This window comes from Rattus norvegicus, chromosome 13 (assembly GCF_036323735.1).
Source record: "Rattus norvegicus strain BN/NHsdMcwi chromosome 13, GRCr8, whole genome shotgun sequence".
Taxonomy (NCBI): Eukaryota; Metazoa; Chordata; class Mammalia; order Rodentia; family Muridae; genus Rattus; species Rattus norvegicus.
In genome coordinates this window covers 64,327,067-64,333,794 of record NC_086031.1, presented here as the reverse complement: position 1 = coordinate 64,333,794, position 6,728 = coordinate 64,327,067, and the positions used below count along the sequence as shown (strand labels likewise).

The following is a 6,728-nucleotide window of genomic DNA, read 5'->3' as shown; positions in this document are numbered from 1 at the left end:
TTGTACTGTGTTCTGTGGGATGAAATCTGTTCATAAATATTGGAAGCACCTAGTCAGGTACAGAACTGATAACAGTTCATTAGCTCTGAGTGAACCTTGAATTTAAAAGTCATGACTCAACAGATTTGATGCTTATGAACCCTCCCAAAGTAACACACACACACACAGACACAGAGAGAGAGAGAGAGAGAGAGAGAGAGAGAGAGAGAGAGAGAGAGAGGGAGAGAGAGAGAGAACTTCTTTGGCTTTACATTCACTGTACTCTTTGATTTTGTCTTTCTAGAAGTTGCCAGTGTGGTCTCTGGTTTTATGAAACCTTCCTATGTAGCATGCCCTCCAGTGGTGAACAATGGTACTGCGCACGCGCAGGTTTTGCACCTGGTGTCAGTTGGCCAGTAATATGCTAATGAGGGGCGGTACCATGCTAGTGAGGTGATTCATTCTCCACCAATCCCTGGAGGACAAGTAGTGGGGTGATAGTGGGATGACAGTGGGGTGATAGTGGGGTGACCCGTGCCCCGCCAATCCCTGAAGGATTATTAGCATACTGTTGTGTATATAAGGTGAACACTTTTGCCGCTGGAGGTCCCCGTATCAGCAATGAAGGTGTCCTGCAATAAAGGCTGTTGACAAGGATCTGACGGTGTTGCGTCTTCCTTGCCAGACGAGGTGGGCGCTACATTCCTCATGTGTTCTTTTCTGTGCTGTATGGTTTATATAGAGCACCATTGTAGTGGGAGGCAATTCCCCTTTCTTACAGTCAACTTCCTGGGGTACATTGTGGCAAATTGGTGCAGCTATGCTAATGTTTATATGAAAAAAAGGACAAGATGGTATATTGTTGTAATGTAATTTGACCATTGGGTTTTTGGAAAAGATGGTTGTTGAATGACTGCCTAAGTAATTGTCTTAGGGTCTCCTTTGCTGTTATAAAATGGCATGACTAAAAGCAACAAAAGGAAAGAGGTTATTTTATGTTACAAGTATCAGGTCAAACTCCACCACTGAGGGAAACGAGGGTAGGCTCCTCAAGTGAGGAACCTTGAGGGAGGAACTGAAGCAGAAACCAAAGAAGGACCAAGTTAATTTGCTTGCTCACTCTGTTTTCTGTACCATTTAGGACCTAGGAATAGCACTGTCCAAAGTAGGTGGAGCCCTTCCACATAAATTGTTAATAAAAAACAAACCAAAAGGGCCCTAAAGACTTGTTCACAGACAAATATTATGGAGCCATTCTTTTAATTATAATTCCTTCTTTCTAGATCTGTTGAGATTTCTATCAGTTGATAAAACCAATCAGAACAATTGACCTCTAGTCAACTTGACACACACAATCACTTAATCTACAACATTTAATTTCTTTTTTGTAAAGATTTATTTTATTTAATTTATATGAGTACACTGCAGATTTCTTCAGACACATAGTAGAAGGTGGCATCAGATCCCATTACAGATGGTTGTGAGCCACAATGTGGTTGCTGCGAATTGAACTCAGGACCCCTGGAAGAGCAGCCAGTGTTCTTAACCCCTGAGCCATCTCTCAGCAATGTTATTTTTTATATCACAATTTTTATTTCATCCTAAGACTTTAATATTAATATCAACATCATAACATAAAACATTCCGATGTTTAAAAGTCCCAGTCCTTAAACAGTCAAATAAAAGCTCAGTTTCTTTAAAATATCCATAGTCTTCTCCAAACTCCAAAGCTTCTCTGAACTATCCAGTCTTTCTAAATTATGTAAAGTCTCTCTAAAATATCCAAAGTCCTTCTAAAACTCTAAGTGTTTTTAAAAATCCAAAGTCTCCCAATTGCAGACTCTTGTAAAATCACAGGAACAAGTTATTTCTTACTCTTTCTTCACTTTTTCCTACTCCAAGAGTGGAAGAATAGGGCCCAGTCACAATCAGATCAAAGGAAAACCTATTTCTCTCAGGGTAAAACTCAGTCTTAGACTTCTGCAACTCATAATCATTTAGGCTTCAAAGGGCTTTCCATGGCACATATAGTGCATCTCATAGACTCATGCTGACTCCTCTCTGCAGCTGGTATTGGTGTTTGTCCTATGGTATTTATATCTTTAATATGTTGGGGGTAACAACTGCAACTGAGTGTGTAGTGTCACCAATAGACTCTCCTGAGATCTCTTCCAGGACTCTAACCCTGACACATGGTGCCAAACCTTAGCTTGTCTTCATGACCCTGTCAATCCTGAGGATTCTTCTGCAGCAAAGCCTGCACCTTCAACAGTGACCTCTCCTGGCCTCTCACTGAACCATCCTGTTAGGTACTTTTTAAAAAATTTAATTTATTCTTTAATTTTCTTTTACAGCTCAGTCTCCAGGTTCACTTTCCAACTGTTGCACATCCCACAACTCCTTCTCCCCACCCCATCTCCAAGAGGAAGTTCCCACCCTCACCTCACCCTCACCCCATCAGACCTTCCTACTTCCTGGGGCCCCTAGTCTCTGAAGAATTGTTCCTGTGTGAAGAACTTCAGGAACAAAAATGGGGAAGAGCCTGAGGAAAAGTAGGTCCAGTGACAGACCCAAAGTGGGATCCAGCTCAGAGGGAGGCCCCAAGGCCTGGCACTATTACTGATGCTATGGTGTGCTTACAAATAGGGGCCCATCATGAATGCCCTCTGAAGGCCCAACAAGCAGCTGAAAGAGTCAGATGGCAGATATTTACACCGATAACTACCAATCAGGCTGTTACTTGTGGAGAGCCTAATTAAACTGTCATTAAGACAAGATTACTACATCTGGGGAGATGTGGGAGATGCATTTGGGAAGACCTTGAGAGAGGAGTATTAAAACAACAACAATAACAACAGCAACAACAACAACCGTAACAGCAGCAGTAACAACAATAATAACAGCAACAACTACGGCAACAGCAACATCAACTGCAACAACCGCAATAGCAACAACTACAGCAACAGCAACAACAGCAACAACAACAGCACCAGCACCAGCAACAACAACTACAGCAACATCACCTGAAACAACAGCAATAGCAACAACTACAGCAACAACAACAGCAACAAGAACAGCACCAGCAACAGCAACAACTACAGCAACATCACCTGAAACAACAGCAGTAGCAACAACTACAGCAACAACAGCAACAAGAACAGCAACAGCAACAGCAACAACAACTACAGCAACAGCAACAACAACAACAGCAACAACAACAGCAACAACTGCAACAACAGCAATAGCAACAACTACAGCAACAGCAACAACAACAGCAACAGTAACAACAACTATAGCAACAGCAACAGCAACAAATACAGTAACAGCAACAGCAACAGCATCAGCAACAACAACAACCTCATTATCGTTTAGGCAGTACCACAAAGGGATAGTGACAAGCCATCTGAATTCTAAAATGGATCAATTGATATAAAAAATACAATGATATAGACCCAGAGGCTGCAGAAAATGTCAGCATGACCCGTATTTCACAGAGTGCTTACTCTGCACCCATGGCTATGTCTAAGGACTTACTTTCTGCAACTGAATCGTGCTCCTCCACCACTCCACATGCATCAGCCAAGAGAATAGATACTATTCTTATAAGTGAAGAGGACATTGTACACCAATCCTTAGAATAGTTTTAGAAGCTATTTGGCACGAGAATAAGCCGAAAGTAGGATACTTGAACTTTTTTTTTTGAAGTTAAAAATGGGATGGATAAGAGCACGAAGCTTATATGCTTAAAGCACTTTCCCCCAAAGAAGAATCTATGAAAAGGAATGAGAAGACAGAGCTCAGCTCCTCACAGATGTGCCAGTTCAGCTTATAAGACGAAGGGATTTTTGATGACTGATATGAGGCTTACAGAACACTTACTGCTTCTTGTGCGTTTGTGGAGGATTTCTTTGGAACTTATCTTGAAGCCTAAAAATATTTTGCAAGAAAAGCAAAGGGAACTTTCAAGGTCTTCAACAGTCGGGCTTGAGAGATATTGGCATATACATAATGCTTTAGGCAGAGCATTTGATAAGTGACAATAATTATTCTTGTAGCCTTACAGATAATGAAGAAACTGAAACCACTGATGTGCAGATACTTAACATTAAATTTTCTTTCAAAATTGACCTTATCAAGCATAGGTTTGGGGATATCATGACCCTTCCCACATGTTTCTTGGCGAGGTATGAGGGGAGATTCATTTTGTCTGGAAAGGGATTTGCTCTTAGTAATAAACTGGCATATTTAATAATAATAATAACAAAAACCCCATCAGGCTCAAGAATAAAGAATTGCTTTCCCTAGAGGGCACCACAGCATCATTTCCATCGATTTATTAATTTTACAAACAAAAGAAACGACGTATCTAAGTCGGGGTCATGAAAGTAAGGATTATTTTATAATTCTCTGCCTTTCCATATTTTTTCAATTCTTTACAGATGTTGCTCAGCAGAACTGTGTTAATGTCTTGTACATCTCACATCTGCACTCTAAGCTTGTAACTTCTAAGACACAGAAGATGAGAAAGATCAAAACCATCAAGGAGCATATCGAAAGGAACTCAAATTACATTTCTATTTACGCTCTGAGCCAGTCAGAATGATAGTCCAATATTTATAATATCTGATTTTGCTATCTGGCACCTGTAAATTAACTAGGACTATATATTATATTGAAACGTTCAGTGGATGCCCATGCAGGGTGTCTTATATTGCTGGAAAGGGGGTGCATCTCATATGTGAAGTCGGATGGCTCAGTTGGTAACCTTTGGGAGCTCTTGCTGCCTGGCTTTGACGCCTGGCTCATATTTTAGTTTTCTCTGTTGCTTTTTCGTGTTTGGTAGCTCAGATCTTCATCTATGAAATGTGTAGGTGTAAAAATAGCATCTACCTTCAAAACTGCACAGCTTGAGTTGTTAGAAAGTGTCATGGTGCTGGCACGTATTTAGTTGTAAGGAAAGGGCCTGACTCATAAGTGTTGATATTATTATCATTGTGAACCAGGCGCCTGTTCCTAAGGAGATGCATTGAACAGCTTTGGTGCAATCCTTTATGTGTAGAAATTATTTTGCTCAGAAGATTTACATTCTTTCAATAAACTAAAAAAAATAAGAATAAGCCTCAGCAGGAATCTCTCTTAGATCAGCCTCTTTGAGGGTGTTGGAGGACAGAGTGGATGAAAACAGAAAAAACATTACAAGGAACTCAAGACCTTAAAGGAATTAAAAACATTAAAGAGCATTGAGAAATACATTAATCTGACACATGACAGAGTGGCAGCATTGTGTACCAGGAAAGGGACCAAGTGGATAGCATGAATAATAATTATGCATTTTAAAGGCTTCATGTCTTTTAGAAGAGATGTCAACAAGGAGGAATAGGTCACGCAACATTCTAGAGCCTGTCTTAGGAAGAGGGAAAAGAGGGAAATACAGTTGAAGGAAGAGGAGGAAAAAAAGAAATAAAGAATTTGAATCCATTTTCATTCTTTTCCTAAGGGAAAATTTGAATAAAATATTTAAACAAAAGTAGTAAAAATCAGCTATTATTTTTGCTATGAAATATGTAAGAATGAGATGCAATCTGCCTAGTCTGAATTACCAAGTGAATAAATACATTAATTAATGTATTATGAAAACATGGTCCTGGAATATATTTTACTCTATTTATCAGACTCTTGAGGTCCTCCTTCCAATAGCTGTAACCTCAAGCCTGTAATGTTAGGGTTTAAGAATCATCGAAGAAGGAGACCTCAGACTCAAATAGTATTCAGCAAAGCATTTATTCGGCTGAATTTCCTGCATGTAAGGGATTTGCCATTTGGGAATGGAGATACCTAGTGGGCTTGCAGGCCTCGCTTTTATTGTCAGGGGGAATTTCAGGGAGGGATATGTGCTCATTTACTTTGATTGGTTAGCTCTATCTCTAAGGGTCTGGCTGATTGGTTAGGCGCTGGAGACTTCCCAGTGATATGCTTACTCATCCTAACTAACTACTCTTGCTTCAGGCCAGATGACGAGGTGTCCTTGAGTTGGTTGCCCACCACTGTGATTGGCTGACCACAGGGTTTTGGATCCATGTTCTCATTTCCAGGAAGCAGAAATTCAGGCCTAATCTCCCAAACTGCCAGTTTGCAACCTGTGGTGGAGTCAGCCTGCTTTTGGCTAACTCAGTTCTGTCAATAGGAAAGGCATTAACAGAGCTGAGAACAGAGGCAGGTTGCCTGAATATTTACCACACATATGGTGATGACTTGGAGGATACATCTCTTCTAAAGGGCCACGGAAATGCTGCCCAATATTCAGCATAATGTTCCAGAGATGGGCATTCTCATTTGAAATATTCTCATTGTAAGTTTTTACTGAAAATTCCTTAAAGACCAATTTCCTTGATGGTTTCTTCTCTTCCTTTCTTCCCTCTCCTCTTTCCTCTTTTCCAAATACCACTATACACAACTCTCTGGATGTGATGTTTCAGTTATGATTCTGTGTATGACAAAAGTGTCCATATTTTTCACGCAGCAATGGTGCACACCTTTACCTCCACCTCTGAGTGTGAGGCAAGCGTGGTCTACAGAGCAAGGTCGAGGAAGGCCAGGGTTATATAGAGAAACCCTGTCTTATAAAACAAAAACCAAAATAGTCCATCTTTATCACTTTGCAGAGACATTAGGTTGGCTTGCCCCATTCTAACTGCCATGTTCTTAATCTCTCTATTTTCTTGTATTATCACATACTATTTTTTCTGGAG

At 40.3% G+C, this 6,728-nt stretch overlaps 1 long non-coding RNA gene across 1 annotated transcript; it reads left to right on the top strand.

Annotated features, from left to right (window-relative positions):
• Positions 1-397: 397 nt before the first annotated feature.
• LOC134481512 (uncharacterized) lies at positions 398-5,583 on the top strand. Its single transcript, XR_010057062.1, has 2 exons — positions 398-669; positions 2,334-5,583. It is a non-coding gene; the product is annotated as an uncharacterized LOC134481512 (long non-coding RNA).
• Positions 5,584-6,728: the final 1,145 nt, after the last annotated feature.